General features: G+C 29.3%; 1 protein-coding gene and 2 long non-coding RNA genes across 3 annotated transcripts in view; 2 read left to right on the top strand and 1 right to left on the bottom strand.

The window, feature by feature from the left end:
- The window catches only part of LOC129916516 (alpha-2C adrenergic receptor), a 297,933-nt gene that overhangs the window by 140,472 nt on the left and 136,624 nt on the right, over nt 1-20,837 (top strand). The gene's annotated exons all lie outside the window — the stretch shown is intronic.
- LOC129916518 (uncharacterized) overlaps nt 1-20,837 on the top strand; it is a 95,989-nt gene that overhangs the window by 31,993 nt on the left and 43,159 nt on the right. The gene's annotated exons all lie outside the window — the stretch shown is intronic.
- LOC129916517 (uncharacterized) lies at nt 5,588-6,895 on the bottom strand. The gene is made up of 3 exons (XR_008772485.1): nt 6,783-6,895; nt 6,483-6,708; nt 5,588-6,365 (listed from the first exon to the last, which is right to left on the bottom strand). It is a non-coding gene; the product is annotated as an uncharacterized LOC129916517 (long non-coding RNA).

Genomic DNA, 20,837 nt, shown 5'->3' with positions numbered 1-20,837 from the left:
ACTTTTCATAGATTCTCACTCGTTTACATTTCCCGCCTCTAAAACTGACGAATGACTTTTCGACATAAAGCGTTCTATGCATGCATATAAATTATTTCAAATAGGTTTAACAAAATATCTATTCTATGCGCTGAATTCATAGATAACAATGATTTGCTGGGTATTTTATATTCCACCCAATCTTATAAAACGCAGGTATAGGTTAGGTATGTAAACGGGTAGAGATCTCTATACCCTTCATCATAATATGAAAAACGAAAAAAAGAAAAAAATTGAGAAAAAGTTAAATAAAAAAAGAGTAAAAAAAAAAAAATGCAAACATGAATAATAAAGTATCGAATTGCCTTTTGTTATTTCGGGCGCAAAGGATTTATTCCGTCTGATTTAATGACCCAACCCAACATTACTTTACAGGATATTTGTTTCCGAAAAGGATTTAGGAGTTTATCATCTCTGCAAACGCCAAGTTGAGGTCCTTTTTTTTCTGTTAGATGATTTTGAGTTTGTTATATTTTTTTTGTTTATTTAGAGTGTGTACAATTTATACATAATTCATGGCTTTATTTTTTGTCGAAGTGAGTAAAATATAATTTAGATAACGAAATCCGACAAAGAGAATTAAACTCAAGACATAAATCAAAGATTTTTGCCTTTTTTTTCTACAAAGATTGTTTTTTTAATTTTTTTTGAAAATAAAATTCATTTGGATGGCGTTTTTGTGTAATTTTAACATTATTCAAATTTAATGCGTGTAAACACTGGCATGAATATGCGATATGAATCTTAATATGTATATGTATATACTTTTGTACTCAAAAGCTTAGTATGTAGACAAGACATCCATGAGTGGAGGTAGGTACATATATATGTACTTTTATATAGTACCTACTCGTGAAGTTAATGACTTGAGCTTGTAATCACAGTAATTAGAATTGAAATGAATTCATCTGAATGGAGAACATCGTAGACCAATTAAGTGTTCTTTTGACGGATTTTTGTTTTTTTTTTTTTTTGTGATTTAATGAAGCTGTGGTGGAATTTAAATTTGCACTTCAATTATTCTTATTAGTTTAAAGGACTCTTGTTCTAATTTTAAAAGAATTTTTTTTTTTTTATTTTGGATTAAATTTTTGAAAAGCTATCTTCTATTAAATCAAGGTAGGTATAAAGATACTTTTATCAGAATAGAGTTGTGTTGAAAAAAAAAAAAAATAGGAAATGCTCAAGCTATTGGGGGCAACTTGACTTTTCTTAGGACACTTAAGAACACTTGCAAACGAAAAATAAATCAACAAAATCTGTGGGGCCACATCAGGTAACCAATAACAAGTCTCCAAATACAACTTAATATGCCATTTATAGAAAGAGAAAAATTGTTTGAAAGAACAAAAATATTTTTAAAAGGACAACAAAATTTAATATGTAAAAACGAAATGATAAATTTATAAACTAAATAACGTACAAAGGGGTTAATTTGCCACTGCATGGGTAACTTTGCCCCAAAACTACCGCAGTGGACACAATAAATTGTATAAAAACTTATAGTCCAAGCGGCGACCGTCGAGTTACTTAGCTCATAGTGTTAGAGGTTAAAATTATTGTCAAATGAAAGATAAGTTGATACTGAAAATAAAAAAATAGGGTTACCACTTATAAAATGGGAACTTCCAAGTGGCAACCCTATTTTAAAGGAAAAATTGTCACATAACTAATACATTCATATCTTTGTTGTTTGGCCAGATAAAAAAATGTCAAACGAAAGTCAAAATAGTAAAAAAAAAAAAATAATAAAATAATATAAAGAGTAACCCTACAAATGTGGCAACCCCATCCAAATGAAAACAACACTGATAAAAATCTTCTTTGAACAAAACAGTATAACATTTTATGCACTAGAAAGCAAATCCACACAAGTACTCGGCAACCCTACTTAAATGCTAAAAAAAAACACTAAAATAACTTGTTTTTAGGCCAAAGTGTATAATATTTGATAGAGTTAAAGGCTGTAAAATACATCATGTTTAGCTTAGACTCTCTTCTATCTAAAAAATGTCCGCAGCCACCCCGCAAATGCACACAAGTACTCGGCAACCCTATCCAAATGCTAAAAAACGCAAAAATCACTTGTCTGCATTACATTAAATGTTGACGTTTGCAGAGGACTGAAATTACTTGTTAGAAAAATAGAAAAGGTAAACTCTTACTCTTATACTCTTTTAAGAAAATAATTAATTCTGAATGATATAAATACTATTAACTTAAAAATTTTGTCATAAATTACGCGTATATTTCACTTGACACGTCTGTTGTTTTTTTTTTTTTTAATTCAACACGATGGCTTTTTGACCATTCAGTAGGGGAAGGTGGCCTAAAATGGCCCCCCTAAGGAAAATGTCCTGTATCTCGAAAAACAGTAGCATTCAAACTTAAATGCTATATACTTTTCAAAGTTTAATATATTACTCTCACATTTTTTTCATTAGCGAGTTAAAAAAGTTCCAAAAAGTATTTAATTTTTTTAATTTTCAAGACGTGTACAAATTTCACTGATCAAATTTACCCGGGTAAAATGGCACACTGTCCAAACATACGTTATTTTAAATGCGAAATTGAGTCAAAGGGCTCCTTTGCCATTTTCTTGGAACAAGTGGTGCTTAATCCGCCCAGATCTTTCACCGAGTCATTTAAAACCCAGTTCATGTTGGTTGCTCGTCTCGTTTCTGTAGTTTTTGCAACTTTGAATGTTTTGGATGCTTTTTTCCAGGTTTTTTGACGGAATCAAGGGCTTACCTCAGTCCAGGACTTCCTCTCTGTACATCGTTCATAAATAGCAACTATTTTCACTTTAAAAAATGAAAATGTGAAAAAAAATTTAAAATGGCATGTGAAAAAGGTATGCCATTTTACCCGAGCACTAAGTAGGCCATTTTGCCCATTTTGAGTTTTTTCAATTTAATTCTTGCACCAAAAAATTTAAAATCGTTTTAAACCAACTTATTTCAGTAAATTAATAAGAAATACTTCATGCGTTCATACATTAACTGCTTTTTCCAAAATACAATGTTTTTTATACTTTTTTTTTGCAAAAAAAATTTCACAAAATTATAACGAGTGTAGTTTTTGAGGTGGATAGAGACAGTTTGACCTGTCAAATTTCAAATAATAGCTTTAAGTTGCTGAAATTTCGTATATATTGGTTTTGCCAGATATACTAAAGAATCGCGTTCATAAAACTTTCTAAGTATTTTTGATTCTACGATTTCTAGCCAGGGGGCCATTTTACCTTGGGGTGCCATTTTAGGCCACTTTCCCCTAACTCATAATAAAGACATGTTCATGTAGATTCTTTTTTAGAAGTTGAAGCGACGTTTTGGGATGTTGATACATTGCTTGGATCATTTGGTACAAAATAGACTTCCGGTTCATCGTAGGATGATTTTTATTCACGAAACCTGCATTCTAGCTCAATTTTACTTCTAAATTCATTTGGGAACATGTTTAAATCCTCTAAAAGCTGCACATTATCATTGATTTCCTCATTATTACTAATAGTAGGTATATATTGCATTATCAAATTTACTTCTCCGTCTTCAATCATGTTGATCAAAAATTATTATTCTTTTTTAAAAATTGTTAGAAATTATTTAAAACATAAAAACACAATATTCAAAAAAAAAATAAATATTCAAAAAATAAAATGCTTTAATCTTTCATTTAACCTGACAAGCAGGCAATTCATACAAATTACGTCGGCATTATTTTAGAAAAATTATAATTTTGACGATATTTTTCAAAAGTTTAAAAACCATGCCTCGTCAAAATTTACAAAAATTAAAACTCAACTTTTGAAAGTCCTAAAAAAAAGCAAGAAATAAAAAATACAAAAACAATCAAAAATATGTAGGTCGATTAGTTAATTTAACTATCTCTCAAAATCACTTTTTAGTTTGTTTCAATTTTAATCAGTTTTGATCCAAATGTCTTCAAATACTCCGTGCTCTTAAAAAATAATTTTCGGCAACATTTAGAAGCTTCCATTGCATTAATTCAACCAAATATTGTTGGATTGTTATTAAAATCATATTGGTTTTGATACTAAATTATCTTGTTTGAAAAATAAAAAAATTGAAAAAGTCTCCAAAAGTTTGACGTCGTTTTTAGAAACATGCAGAAAGCTTAATTAATGTGCCTTTAATAATGTTTAGCAACAATTAATTGTTATGTCTTTTTTCAAATCACTATCTATTACAAAGAAATATTTGTCCTGCTCTGCCATTTCTGAAAATAAAAACATTTTTTTCTGACTTTTTTATTTCTTTTTGACTCCAATCTGTGTGTCAAAAACTCAAAACACACTTACTTGAACTTATAAAACTGCTTGTTACAATAGTGTACCCAAAGTAATTTCAAAGTATTTACTCGTATAGGTATATAAAAAAATAATAAAACTATTTTTTTTGTGGTACTTCTTAAAAAGTATCAAATGAATCCAAAACAAAGTTCTCCTGGTACCAAATTAAATGTATCCTATCTCATTCCTTGCATATGTTTATAAAAAAAAAAAATATGAATTTACTTACTCTGTGTGACCTTCAATATTCAAATACCTAGACATAATAAAGGCGAATATAAACAGACTGTGTGTGAGACATTTTCACCAGAGTGCCAAATTTCATATTAACCTCAATATAGAAACTAATAAAATGTTTGCAACATTTGTTGAATATTCAATGTTCATAAACTCTTTGGTTTTATAGTGAAAAAGAAAACACCTTCTCCTTTGAGGATTTTGATGATTTTTCTCAAGTATTGCAGATAAACAAATTTTTTTTTATGGACTACTAGTTTTTATCGACTCGTAAATTATGATGATGTGCGATGAAAAAAAAGGTTAACGTTAAACATTTTATTTTTTTCATTCATTGAACAAGGTTATATTGGGTTTCTTGAACTATGATCATAAGAGTGTCACTGTAAGGCAATAATATGTCATCATTGTTATAAATACAAATATTTGTTTTTTTTTTTTTACAATGCTGCAATAAGCCTAAATTGGGTTTATAATGTTGTATTATTTAAGCTAAAAGCTTTAAAGGTCCTAAGATCAAACATTCTTTTGATCAGTAGACAAAATTACGCAGAGAGAAAATAACGTAGTAATAACCTTGTGTCTGGTAAATGTAACTAATTAATGGTAAATTTAACTATATTTTATGATTAAATATACCAGAAGTAAAGTTATCCCTACCGACATGTTTTAAGTAAAACTCGTTCAGTTAAACTTTACCATATTTCAAAAATACCCAACTACAACCCAACAAAACTCCATAAAAATTCTTCTTAATTATTATTATTATTAAACCACCAAGGCTTCTCTCAAAATAAATAGGTACAAAAACGTATGAAGTAAACCCAAGTACTTATAATCTCCATACGAAACCATCTGTGTTTAAAACAATTTTATTGAAAAACTCGCACTCATTTATACAGCGAAGTGAATTTCATGAGTGTTTGTTTTTTTACCCTGAAAGAAAAAATATACAATATCGAACCTAAAGTAAAAATTTTACCTTTAGCAAGATGTGGATTAACCTTTAAAGTGGATAATGCAAAGTGATTTATCAATTATATTCCAGATAGGAAGATCCGCCAAGTCCCTCTGGTCCCTCTCGCTGTGTGTCGGTTGGTCGCCTTAAGGGGATATTCATTGGGGCTATTTAAGGAATGACTGCGTCAAGCATAATGGACGTGTAAAAGAAGAATTGCCCAAGCAATAAAGCATCCCCCTGTGCCTCTTGTCTATAAATTGGGTAAATCTTTGGCAAATCTCTTAATAATTTATGGAGAGCTCGCTCGCCTTGGTTCCAAAAAAAATGGTTCTTCTTTCTCATTTTAACAACTTTTGTCGCTCTCTCTCTCTCTGTTTTTCGAATTCTTTGACGCGACACGCGGTCCAATAAGGTATAGGAGTTGGCATATACAAAATGTAGGTACCGTCAGAGAAAAATATAAACAGTTAAGCCCAACGCCAAGATGTTGCCTTGTCTTTGGCATCCCTAAAGTCTTAATGGCATTTGGACTTTGTATATATTTTTTTTGTTTTTTTTTTTTTTTTTGGTTCTGGTTTACTTGCTTCTGAGGGTGTTTGTTGGTGTTGGGATAAGCAATATTGTGCTGCGAAATTCCATCCTCAGACCAAACCCAGGTAAAGTCTCTCACACAACTTTTGAAAAGAGCCTGCAAATGAATTTATTCCATTACTTGGTGTTGTGTTATCCTTTTGTGTCCTTTAGCAAGCTGACTCGTTGGCTACTGGCTGTTGGCTGGTGGAATGAACCTTTTTTTTCTTGTTATTTTTAGCGTTTCTATTAAGAAAACAAAAATGAAAAAAAAAATAAAGGGAGGGGAAAGAAGGGGAGGGGATTTAAGTGTTATTGTAGGAGACAGAGTTAGAAGGTAGACCGGAATAGAAATTTATTTACACTTTCGATGTTATTTCTTCGGATGTAGACTCTCTTCCCAGTCCAATATTTACACTGTTTACTACAGTAGGACAAATTGAGTAAAAATTTAAAAAATTCAAAACATCAAATTTTTGCTAAAATCTTGCTCAACTGCTTTAAATTTGTCATTATTAATTTAAAATAAAAAAATAATAATTTTCAATTTTTTGTTAAAATTTGTACCACTGTTTAGCACATTTGGTACCTACAGCAAAAGGACAATAAAAACATTATTAATAGCTGGTATACATTTATTTTTTGTGGATATTTTATATATACCTTCTTGTAAATAAATATTAAATTTTTCGTAGGTACTTACTTGGTATTTCAGTTTTTGTTGGGCTGTAAATTCATTCCATCAGGCCATTAATCAATAAAGGAGTAGATGAAGAGCAAAAAAAAAAGGAACTTAAATAAACGAAAAGGATACACAAAAGGAAAAACGTTTGGAATTGATTTAATATTTGACTTTTATTTTTTTTTTTCGTTTCTGTGAAAATGTGAATTGAGTGATTTTTTTTTTTTATTCAACAAAGACTTTGATTTCTTTGTTTTTAGCTTCAAGGGTATACATAAGATTGAAAAAAAGAAAGGATTCATTAATTTTTGAAATGGGTAAGGGTATTTGTGGGTGCGCGCACGTATAACGTGGTCTTTTGAAGATGGTTTGTACACTGAAGCAAATAAGTTTGTTTAATTTTTTTTCATCAGTCAACGAAATTGGTAATTGCGTTAAATCTCTGACGTCTTCACTCTGATAACTCGTCATCAATGTCAAAACCCAAAACTGTTTGTCAGCGTGATATTATATTACCTGTCAACAGGTTGACAGCAGTTTTTGTGATCGATCATACTTTATGACACTGTTGGAAAAGATTTTGACGTCATTTTCACGTATGAGAGTTAAATCCTTGGCTGATTTCGTTGGCCTTGTAGTTCTAGCTTTCCTCGTAAGCAATTAAATTTTTTACAAAAGCATTAAATTAAAAACAATTTGTATGTATGTACATAATTAATAAAAAACACATTTTTTTTAATTAAAAAATCAAATTGAAAATAAGTCCTTAAAGAATGTTTAAAGATTTGTGTAAACATTATTCTTTTTAAAAAAACGGTTCCAACAATTTTTAGAACGCATTTACAAAAATTCTTTCTTATTGGTACCAGAAACTGAATGGCATACCTACCTCGTTCAGAGACTTAAATCATTTACTTCAAAGCCTGGCAGTTTTCACTAATGATATCTTCGATATATGTAGGTATAACAGCCCGCCCGCCACCGTCAAATTTATGAGAACAACGATGCAGCATCTTCATCGTTGCTAAAAATTTAATTTATTAAAAATTGCAGAACCTAACGAAAAAAGTAGATAAATAAAAGGCATACAAAATGTTGATCTTAGAAAAAGCACACCTTGAGATAGAAATAATACCCAAAGACTCTTCCAACAATTATAAATATGATTTTTGGCCACTATGCTACAATTCCAACAAAAAAAAAAAACAAAGTCATTCGTGTGCAGTCCTTTTTTTAAGTCTGCAAAAAAAAAAATAATTTTGGAAACATGTACCTATAATATACATTTAGGCCAGGGCCGAAGCCTTCAAAAACATTAAAAAGTAAAAAAAATAACAGTAGTTACGATGAAATCCCTTGGAAAAGGAGGTGAATATGATAAAAATAAAAGGAAACATAAATTACGGGCGAGCCAAGCAGCCAAGTTCGGAAAGTGAATGGGTTGAGTTTTTAATGGTAAAAAATGGTATATCTCGATTTCCGGCAAAATTACAAGTCCTTTGGAAAAAATTTGTATGGAAAAGTTGTTGTTGCCCATCGACTTTTTGAAAAAAGCTAATATTTTGGCATGAGTGTTTTCGATTTAAAATTAGTTTGTTTTTTTTTTACATTTAGTCAAAATAAAGTGAAAAAATTAATTTTTTAAATCAAATAAATTACAATATATTAAGGGCGCGGCGTAATAAGGTAAGTTTTCACAAAATTTCGTAGAAAATTTTTTTTTTTTGAAAGAGATAAAACTAAAAAACCAAAAACTCCTTTATTTGAATTTTTCACATAAAATTTGAGGTTATTGTGAAAAAAGTAGATCTTTTATTACATAAAACCTTGCAATAAAACTGTTTTTTCCATGGGACTTGTAGTTTTGCCGGGAATCGAGATATACCATTTTTTACCATTCAAAACTCAACCCATCCACTTCCCGAACTCGGCTCGCCCGTAATTTATTTTTCCTTTAATTTTTATCACCTTCACCTCATTTTCCAATGAGTTTCATCCTGCTGTTATTTTTTTTCTTTTATTTTTCAAAAATTATCGACCCTGGCCTTATTGTATACCTATGTATAGTATAGGTACCTATGTATTGTATACCTAACATAATAAATTTTAAAATGAAAAACTTTAAAAACTGTGTGTGTTTTTATAAAGGTATTCATTTTAACCTAGAAAAAACATAATAAATAGATAACCCTAAAAGTTGAAAATAATTTACTTTTTAGTAGGTACACATGGGCGTATACGTACTATTTTTTGTTTTTTTTGTTTTGTTTTTTTTAGATTCGTACAAAAAATCAAACTCGAGCTTAATACCAGACATGAACTTACGTACATATATAGAGAATGTGAATGACTGTCTCTATCTTGAGCTGCAACCCAAACTTAAAGTTCAGTTGCAAAGAGTTTTGGGCTATTTGAAAAATGTTGTTTTTTTTCAAAAACGGATCTAACGATTTTAAATAAAACAAAAAAAACACTCACTGTAACTACGGCTCTCCTTTTGAAATAAAACAAAATAATAGAATAAATCTTTTTCTCTAAAACGACTTAACGTATTTCAACGAGAATATTTAAAAAAACAACCTTGACCTTTATGTTGAAATTAAGAAAAATTGAAAATAGATAATTTTTTTTTTGCAAAATCATGAACTATGAATTTTTTGAAACTTTTTTTATTTATTATTACTATTATTTTCAAAATGGCATTTTTTTTTAATTTAGGAAAATTAAATAAATTAAAGATTTATTAAAAAAAAAAAAAAAAAAACAGATACTTCAGGTCAATAGCATGAATTTGAAAAATTGAGAACTTGTTAAGGTTTGTTTTCCAAGCTTATCGCTGTCGTTAATTGTGACCGAATTTAATATTTAGGAACTAATACATTATTCTGAACAACAGAAAATACTATAATGTCTATTTTAGAGTATTTAAAAATTTGGCTAATTTTGTTTAGGATATAGGCCAAAATATATCTGTCTCAATAACGTTTAGCAATAAAAAGCATTTGAAGTATATTTTGCGACTTAATTAATTTTGTTGGGAATTTTAAAACTTGAACAGAAATATTTTTCGGGAAAGATGATCAAAAAGCGAAAATGATTATAAACCAAATTTCAGTTTTACCTTTTATGTATCGGAAATGTTTTGTTACTTCAAAAAAAAAAAATTACTACCAAGAACCAAGGTTATTTTATTTCTAAGTTCTTTTAATCAGTGTACATTTCAAAGAAAATCCTTTCCCTAAGGTTTTGTATTGTTTTCCTTTTTTATGTTAAGAATTTTGATGAAATTAGGTCAATCTGAGCCAAAGAATCTTCCTCCCTTATTTCAGTTATATTTCAGTTTGCTTATGAGAATATTTCTTTCCATTTAGTCAATTAAATACAAAAACTTTCATGACAACTTCCTTGTAAATAAACAAAAATCAAAATAAATAAGAAGCTTTATCTATTTTTGATAATATTTTTTCTTTTTTTGATATATCATCAAAGTAGGCTTTTAAAAATAAAATACATTTTTTTTCAAAAATAATTTATCTGCATAACCATTATGCTTTTACTTAACATTTTTTCCTTTCCATCTAGCTTTTGAACCTTTTTACTCCTTAAATCCTTATAACGAACAAAATCCTGTCAGTATATTCCAAAACAGCAAAAAAAACATTGTCACTTTTGCCCATTTTTGGTTGACGATGACGATGACAGCGATGCCATGCCTAAATATTTTTCTGTATAGTCTTTTTCATTCGCTCTTTGTCAAAGTCACTTCCACTTTGAGCAAACACAGGAAATGCTTTCCCGGTGTTGGCCTCTTTTGATATGCATTTTGTGAAAAATAAAAAAAAAAATAAAAGAAACGTGATGTGCAAAAGAAACACATTCAAAGGCCATTCAAAGCCTCAAAGGTAATCCAATGGTCTCTAAAAACAGTAGTACTATAAGGTCAAGTTGGTGAAATTGAGAAAAGTGAAAAAAAAAAACAAAGATAAAAAAGAAAAAAACGGCAGCATGTTATTTGGACAGTTGAACTTTTCTCTTTTTCTTTTGTCATCAACTATCTCAGAGAGGGTATTTTTTTTTTTTTTGCTTGATTTGGCTTTTAAGACTAAGAGGATAACGAATTGGAAATATAAAGTCAAAGAGGGTTTGGTAGATGAATTTCAAAAAAAAAAAAAAAACATCAGTGTCTTTTTTTTTTTACCTAAAGATATTTATGCTAATTAGCTTTAAGTCGACTATTAAGACTTTGAAAATGCTTGTTATTTTCTATTATTTTTTCTCCCTTAAAAAGACTCAAAAACTTTAATAAAAAGTAAAAAAAATAAAGGTATTAGGTATACAAACATAAAAGTTTTTTTTTTTTATTTTATTAAATCATTCCCCCATTAAAAAGGACCCCCAAAACGCGCCTCTAACAACCTATCCTATAAACTAAACTTTTATCATCTTTTTCTACTTATTCACATCCTCTATTTAATCCCAGTGCGAATACGTACGCTTACCATACAACACATATTCACCTTTAAGCTAAGCTATTTCAACAAAGATAACAAAAGGAATTTGTTTTCATAGCCCCATGTAGGTTCTGAAAACAGCTTTCCTGCATCAAAAACATATTACTAACAGTTACCTTCCTATTCTCTATAATATTTTGGGAAACTTTGCAGGCTTTTAAATATCCCCAAGCACCTTTCGAGGACTTCCGTAGGTACATATACTTTTGGAAAAAAAAAAAAATATCATAACTATAATCACCGACACCATCCAACCATCCCTAACTAAATCTTCCATATTTTTGGATGTTTAAATTAGCCTTATTATCCCTTCATATAATATTCTGTATAAAAACATTTACCAAAAACTCGCTCTCTCCTTAAAAACGCTTCGCTCAACATCGACATAGTCGTCATCATCAATATCGTAGATTTTAGCAGCTTTAACAGAAGAAGCTTGAAGGCATGTGAGGTTTAAGCTAGCTAACTCTAAAAAGGCAGCTGTTCTTTGCCATTGCGTGATATTCTGGCACAAACGTTATAACCTTTTTTGAAAACCGACTTCATGCCATTGCCATGGCATTTTAACCCTTAGAAGAAAATTTCATCTCATAGTAATGCGAATGTTTCGGATACATTTTTGCCAGTATTTTTAATGAAACATTTTATTGTTTTTTACAATACAACCAACCCCTACGTTGACGCCTACAACCTCTCATGACATCGACACACAAACATAGAGGCTCTATTTGGTTGGTGTCCTTTATATATATAATCTGGCACGAGGATGCCATTTCTTTTAACACCCGTGACGTTGAGTGTACTTTAGCACCTTTTATACGTTTTCAACTTAGTGTTGCTATTGCTACACCTACACACCCAAACCCATAGACCAAACCATTACCAAACCCAACCATCATCTTTGCCATAATTACCGGCAAACATTTAAATGTAGGAGTAGGTGGGTGGGTTTTGGTTTGGTTTGGTTTCCACTACGGAGGGCTTATCATGGTGTCCTTTAAAAAATCGAGTGTATATGGCTTGAAGGTGGCAGTCTGGAATTCTTCGTTTTGTAGGTATGGCAAAAACAAAAAAAAAACAGGGAACACACAAGTACAATGGATTCCATTAGAACGATTGCGAATGAGTTTATTTTTTTTTCAACTTGGCAAATGTAGGTGCTATAGGGCAAGTTGAGGATTTGAGAAAAAAATTAGAACGCGAGAAATATTAGGTCATATGTATGTCTGTTTTTTACAAGGAGTTAAGATTATAGCCTTTTGTGGAAACTCTCCAACAGATACAAATATTTTCTTGTTTTCTGGTTTTAACAGCCTCTGATTCAAGAATAGTTAGGGTTTAGTTTTTTAACTAATTTGTTATAAAAATATATTTGTATTTTCCCCGAGTAAAAATGGAATCCCACCGCACCACCGCTGCACCACGTCTGCACCATTTTAAAAATTTCGAAACCGCCGCACCACCTCTGCAACACATCCACACCATTTCATTTTGAAAGAAAAATTCGGTGCACCACTGCCGCACCACTTCTGCATCATGCTCAAAAACTCTATTCTCGTACTTATACAAATGTTTAGGTCGTCTTCAAAGTTAGCAACAAATTGCCAGTTCGTACAAACATGACTAACTTGGTGGTCGAATGGTTAAAGCGTCGGACTTCTAATCGGGTTTAGAAGGAAATTCAAACCCGATTAGAAGTCCGACGGTAGAAGGAGTCGGTAGTTTTTTTTCTGATTTTTCAATAATCCAAAATTATGTATCATGGTTCAGCGATTTTTTTCATACAAAATGAAATGGTGCGGACGTGGTGCAGTCGTGGTGTAGCGGTGGTGCACCGAATTTTTTTATTCAAAATGAAATGTTTGTTTTATTTTTTTCTTTAAAAATTCAATTTCTATTTTTAGTCGAGTCAGACCCAAATTAATGTACAGTAAACTAAATTATGACTTGCGGACAAGCAAGACGGTTACCACGGAACTCCATTTGTCAAATGTGTTATTGAAAATTGACAAAAGATTGCTTGCCACTGCCTCCACAAAGTATGAGACCGTAGGTAAACACGTTGAGTAAATACTTGAATTAAAATAAATCTAAATGGAGCTACAAAATCGATTTTTCTGTGTTTCATCCTGGGTTCAAGTGATTACAAACTTTGAGCTAAATTTTAAACACCACGAATATTTAAAAAAAGATTCCGGCTTAGGTATAAAATTCGGATTTGATTCAAAAATAATTTTTATGTTGGAATTGAAAAGCGTAAATTACTGCCAATACAAAGTTTTCAAAAATTTTTGTAAACGCTTAAGCAAACCGAACATGCACTTTTTAAACTTAAAATTAAAATTAGCTCATTAGAGTTTTAAAACTAATCTAAGCGTAGAAAATTAGCATTCAATAAGCTTCATTTTTTGGAAAGTTTTGAAGTAAGTTTTTTTTTAAGCTAAAAATTTTGATGCCAACCAAACTTCATTTTTTTTAATCATATAAGATTTTCTATTCTTATTTTAAATTTATTTTAGTTGGAAATTCAATGCTTTACAAATTTTTGCAAATCTTAAGAATGTAAGTGTTTTTTAAGAAAAAAAAAATAAAAGATAAAATTCAATTTTAGTTTTTTTTAATTCTAGGTACCTATAACCCGCATTTTAAATCCGTTATACTAAAAATTAATTTTTTTTACTTTCTTATACAAATTTGGTACATACATTATATATGAAAATAAAGGAAAATAAAAAAATTGTTCTTTAAATGATGGAAAAGAACGCTTTAAATGAAATTGAAAAGTAAGCAGTCAATTTTCATGCATTTTTAGAAAAAAAAAAAAATCAAATAAAAAAAAATCATTAAAGTCGTTTTTTTTAAACTAATTTTTTATAAATCATTTTTTGAAAAAAAAAGTTGTTATGCCATTTTGTAGCATTTAATAACTAACCACCAAAAATAAAAATTTCGAAAAAAATTCAATGTTCGATTTTACGAAAAAAAAAGAAAAATTCAATTTATTTTTTAATCCAAAAATTATTTTTTTTCAAAATTTTATTTTTGGTTTACCTATAAAAAAAAGTTATATAAGTGCTTTTTTAAATTTCATTGAAATTAAGCAAATCGCTTGGGAGAAAATCAGATTAAAAAAAAAAAATGTGCTGTTGATAAAGATTTTTGAAAAAAAACTATAATCGTCATGTCATGTTTTTTTTTTGTTTGTAAACTTTTTTTTTGTACAAATGTAACGTAAATAACAATTTTTTAAGAAACGTATCTTTAATTTTTTGCTAGCAATCAAACTTCAAATATTCGAGAAATTTTGAGTTATTTTTTTTTTTAAGTAAGAATTTTTTGTCAACCGTTTTTGAGCAAAAAAAATAACTCGACACGTAGATATGTGATAAATTTTTGATTTAACTCAGTTTTTCGCTCCTGTGTATTTTAGAAGACTTACAGATTTTTACATTTCCATACACTGTTTAACAAAAAAAACCGAAATTTGAAAATATTTTTTGCGTGACTTAATACGTTTTGTAGGGCATATTGAATACATTAAAACTGCATACCTACTTTGTTTTTCAAAATACCACCAAAATCTGGATTTAGGGACAAAAAATGATAGAGTATCGTTTTCGAATTTACGGTAATTTTTGCCCAGAAGAATAGACAAGAAACAAAAAAAAAAACTGATAATTTCATTCCAAGAATCGTTAGTTATAAAAGTTCTATCTGGGACTTGTTAATTATTCATAACTTTTTGTCAAAATTTGTGTCAAAAAGCCACGTTAACTCTCTGCTCATCCATTTATTCATTCCAGTTCACAAACAAAATACTTTTCTTTAAAAAAATATAAACTTTCAAAATCTTAGATCAAAACTCTATGCTTTACATTAAAAAAAAAATAAAACAACTGTTGCAAAAGTTAACAACTTCCAATGCAGTAAACGATCCGTAAAAAAAAACCCCTTTTGTGTTGAAACAAATTCTTTTCATGGTTATTACTTAAAAATATTTCAATCAAGAAACGAAACTCAAGCTCCTTTGTTTGCTAACTATAAAATGATTTCCTTTTTCCATTTTGAAGAACCTGAATTTTTAAAGAAAACGCTATCTTTCTTAATTAGTTAAATACTTTGTTGATGCTTTTAAAAATCAAGTGAATCAAAAAAAAAAGAAAAAATTGCATTTTACTTATTCAAGAAAAAAACAAAAGCGCATTTTAAAATAATTGGTAAATTAATAAGATTTATACTCTCTCGCTACAGTCAACAAAAAGGATTAAAAACAGAAATTTTGCTCAAGGGTATCCATTTTATTTTTCATTTTCTATAGAAAATATAAATCTTCAACAGTTTCTCATTCAATGCGTCCTTGACTATATATAAAGACAAAGCGCAGCGGAAAAATCTCAATTTTAACACAATCACGTTTTTCCAAAAATTATGTTAAATCCCTTTTTGTGCGCACAAAAGGACCCAACATTTCTTCCCTCACTTCATATTCGTTTTGACGCTGCTGCCGCGCCATATCCTTTTGCAATCATTTTCTTCTTTATCTTTAAAGCTTGACAACGATGCGATGCAATGGATTTCTTCTGCTCGTCCTCTCTCTATACGTTCTCATCAAAGCAAGGAAATTGTAAATGGGAAAATTCAATTTAGAATTCTTGCCATATCCTTCGCTTAAAGGTTCCATTTATTTTTGTTTTCTATTTTTTTTTTTTTTTTTTGTTTTTCTCCCTTCATAGATTGAAGATGATCTTATGGAATTGGAAAAACATTTTCAAGTTGATTTTAAGAATCTTTTTTTGTTTTTTTTTTTGTTTTTTTTTGAGGAAATAAAATGAGTATCATGAAGATTACCTTTGATTCGCTTTATCCGTTTTATATTCTCACCGTGCATTGTTGTCGTCGACAGAATGTCTTGTGCATTTTTCCAATTTGCAATTACAATTTTCAAAATTGGACAAAACATCTTCAATTGGAACTTTTTTGGTCATTTTTATAAAAAAAAAAAAGAAAATAATGAAGAAGAATAAAGTTTTTGGAAACTTTCCATTGACTTCATTAGAAGATTTCCAAAGCAATTTTCCATCTTTTGTTGATATCCTTATGAGGAAAAAGGATAACTATACAGGAAAACCAAAACATACATCCTCTCCTCACTCAAGACACAAACAGTATGAAAACAAAAATCTTAGAAGAGCATATAGAAACTTTATCCTTGTGTATCCTTGCTTCTTCTATACTATAATACATTAGGGGGTTCTCGTTTGGTTGATCCGTTCATAGTCCTTAAAGTAACCTGATCCTTTTTAAATACATAAACTATGCAGAGAAACTTTCCATGGAATTTTACACACACACACACAATGGATTCAAGAAAGGATGAGCAGGAGCGTCATTTGAAGACGCACACTTCAGTTTTTTTTTTTTTTTTTTAAGTATGGTGGATAGAAGAAGATTTGACAAAATGTTTGCAAAATGAGCCAACTAGTATCCTTGCTATGCTACTAAGATTTTTTAACGTCACATGTTTTTCTTTCTTGAAGAGGGTTTTTTTTTTTAAGTGGTGGTGCAGTGCACATTGAGGATTAGATTTTAAGTACCTTAGAGCAGAAGACCTATTTGTTTGGAGTAAAAAGTCAAGAAATGGAATTTTGTTGGAAATTTTTGAACATGAGTAAAGGGAATTTTGAGCTAACAATTTCGAACAAAAAAACATGCTGTTTTTCCCTAATTGCTTTAATTCCTAATGTTAATAGCAGTCAAAGATGCTTAACCTTTCTAAAAGCGAATTGTTTCTTGTAAAATATTGAAAAATTGTAAGAATAATAAAATAATCCTTATCGAATTACCCATTTTGAGTAACTTTAAAATTCAGGTATTCAGATTTTTGTGTTTAAATCAAAAATGCATATTTAAACTTTTTTTAACTTGAAGAACCAACAGAAAAAAAAATTTTAGAATTTAACCTCATTATCATTAGATATGCATAAGAAGTGATATAATGTCTAGTATAGAAGAAGTAACGATGAAGAAAAAACTCTCTTTTTTTCTTTACTCGTTTACCATTCTTATAGCATTCCGCATGTCTGGGTGTAAAGAAGAAAAAGTGTATGAATGTCCTTGTGCGTTTACTATATACGAATACCATCCAGTTGTTGGCATATTTCAACGTTTAATATTCTTTGCATATTTTTTTTTGCTTGTTTTTTTTTTCTCTTTTAATAACGTCCTTTTGGAATTTCTTTATTGATTATAACCAGGGATGGGACTTTTTGAAAAAAATGTCGAAGTAGATTTGAACAAATAACGCAGTAGATTCATTTTTATCGCAGTAGATTTTTATATTTGTATAAAATTTCATAAAAATTAACAAAAACTCAACATTTATTTCTTTTTAAGGAAATATAACAAAAAAAGAACAAAAGACAAATGTATGCATTGACTGCAATCAGAAATACGATCAAACAAAAATAATATGTTCATAACATTTTAACATGAGATTCACGTGAACCCGAAACATTTTTGTTCGCATGGAATGGAATTTATATTTTCGGCAAAACTAGTTCCTTGTGCGTTACTAAAATTTTAGTTAGAAAAGACCTGTCGAATACCTCACTCATTACCTGAAAAAAAGTTCAAACTACGGGGAGTTTTCTGAACGTGAACAACTTTCCGCACGGAACTTATAATAGGGTAAAAGTAAAATTGAAAAATTGATTTTTTTCGGGTGAAATCTTGTTCACATGAAAATCGCTGATTTATTTTAAAACAAAAAGTGCAGTAGATTTTATTTAAAGGCAGTAGATATGTTTCTTGAAAAAAATGCAGTAGATCTACTGCAATTGCAGCAAAGTCCCATCCCTGATTATAACATTTTTCTATAAGGATGGGTTTGAATATTTGCATAATGCTTTAAGAAAAATCGAAATCATGGAAGCATTGTTATGCATATGATACACCTCCGCACAACCAATAGAATAATGTGTATAAAAGATGCACAACTGGGTTGCACGTATTTTATGTTAGAATATCTAAGTGTTTTATATGTAAATTTTGAAAAGTGTATAATTTTAGGAAACAAAAAAAAATTTTTAGATGTAAATTGATTAATTTATTGTTTTCATTACAAATTTGATAATTCTTTTTGTATTGGAAAGCTGGGGCCTGCAGTGTGGTTCCATTTCAATTTTATTCAGTAGAAACAACTATTAGAAAAACCATAAAATCCAGTTTTAATCCATTGAAGTCGGTTTTGTTTTTTGATAACAATGATTATTGGTGAATTATTTTTCAAAAATGAGTAGAAAATTTAAAGGAAAAGTATTTAAAACTAAGTGACGTTGAGCTAGTTGTTTTACAAGGTGCTATTGTGAAAATTTTTTTTGAAGTGAAAACTTCTTTAGTATCGTAGTGATTTGAAACAAGATGAAACGAAAAAGCGACAGGAAAAATTAATCGATTATAACTTTTTGTTTTTATAGATAGATGAATGAAATTTATACTATAGGTAGGTAATAGAATAAACTATTATTGTACAAAATTTCAAATAATTTCATATTCAAAGTCCTGAGATAACAGTGAAAATATGTTGTTTTTTTTTTGTAAAATGTTACCTTTCATGTACATGCTCCACAAGTCACACAATCTTAAATTGAAAAACTTGAAAAATACATCAAAACACATGAAGAGATCTGTTAACCATGACCAGCCACCAGCCACCAGTGTAGGAAGTACCGTAATCTCAGTTTGAAATTTCGACTTGGTTGACTTTAAAAAATTCTCACTTCTTTTTTAGGCATCGTAGAAATATGATTGAAGCGTCATATAAAATGTGAAATAATAAGCTTTTAAATGATATAGAGTTTATTATAGGTTGTCATTTTAAAAAATGGTGTTAGAAAAGAAAAAAAAAATTTTTAAACTAATTTTTTTTTTTTTTTTCATTAAAAATGATTGTTTTGAATAAATTATGTTTATACTTTTTGCGCATTGTACAAATTTAAGTATAAATTATTTATAATTTCACTGAAATGCCTGCCTAGTAAAATACTTAAACAGTATTTTTTGTTGTTCTTTAACTTTAAGACAAAATTCTAAATAGCGCTTTTGTTTCCAGTTCTAATCTCTTTATCCTTAACACTCCAGCTGAACTTTTTTAGATTGTAAAAGTTAAACTTATTCTCCGTATAACAAAATATAAGGTTCCCTTCAACGAATTTATTAACATTTAGTTCCTTAAATAGAATAGAAGAGGAACCGCAATGTGAATACATTTCCCTTATACTACCCTATAACTGCCACTAATTTCATCGAAAAACAATTCCTGGAATTTAGAGATCGGCTCTGATGATTTGACTTCACTAATATTCTACAAAATAATATTCTCTTCCGCTTTGGTTTAGATAAATTGACATAAAATGCGATATCTATTACTTATAAATTCCTCTATATTAAGCAATTCAAACCAATTTCCATCGATGTCTTATATTTAAACTTCCATATTATATATTACACCTTAATTTTCCATTGAAATTAAACTTTAACATGAAAACCACTAACTTTGAAATTTTCGTCATTGAATTTAATATTTTTACCATATCACAATTTTTATTAAATTTTGAAATAGCTATGATTTAATAAAAAAAAAAGATTACTTTACTCAATTTCAGTATTTCTTTGGGCAAAATATCTATAAACTTTCTTTAAAGACAGACTTAATATTTTACTGCCTGGATGAATCTGGGAACTTTGAACTTTTGTCTCTTCTGTCACGTTCAATGTTTGTAATTAAACAACACAAAACTAGGTCATACACATAGATTGTTCTACTCAAAGTTTTCCAACATTTCTATTTCTCTATTTTTCATAATATCCTTACTCTAATTCTCTATTTCATATAGGTATGTATAAAATATCCCTTCCATTTGGATTTTATTTTGATGATGTGTATAGTCCAAGAGTAGAAAAACGTACGTGACCAAAATATGGATACACTTAATCAAATAAAATATTCTCACACTCCACTCCACACACACTACTTACTCGTTTTGCATTATTTGTTATACTCTTCTAAGGGTATTGTTGACGTCATTAGGACTATACACAAAATTGTATTTAGAAACAAAATCTAGTAGGTAGTAAAACATTTCAAATCATTTGATATTAAAGCCCAAAAACTTCTCTCACAAAAAAATGGACTTTTATATACGTCTTACAAAGAAATTTGTCTATAAAGTCGGTCCTTGATAAAAATAACCCTCAATTAAGAACACAAAAAAAAACTTTTTCTTTTCCTATGAAAAGAAACGACAAAAAAAAAACAACCTAATTTCAGATCCCAATCGCTCTCTTTCTTGTAAACTTAATTCATGACAAAGTGTTAACCAACATTTTTGTATATCTTTTAACATAAAAGAAAATTAAAAAGGCTTTTAACGCCTTAATTACATTGAACCAATTAACTATGCTAATCATTTGATTTCATCCCCATTAATCTTATTTAATTGCATTGAATAATTTACCAAGTTAAAA

Source organism: Episyrphus balteatus, chromosome 3, assembly GCF_945859705.1.
Source record: "Episyrphus balteatus chromosome 3, idEpiBalt1.1, whole genome shotgun sequence".
NCBI lineage: Eukaryota > Metazoa > Arthropoda > Insecta > Diptera > Syrphidae > Episyrphus > Episyrphus balteatus.
Note: the sequence above shows the minus strand (reverse complement) of the source record. Positions and strands in the feature narration are given on the sequence as shown.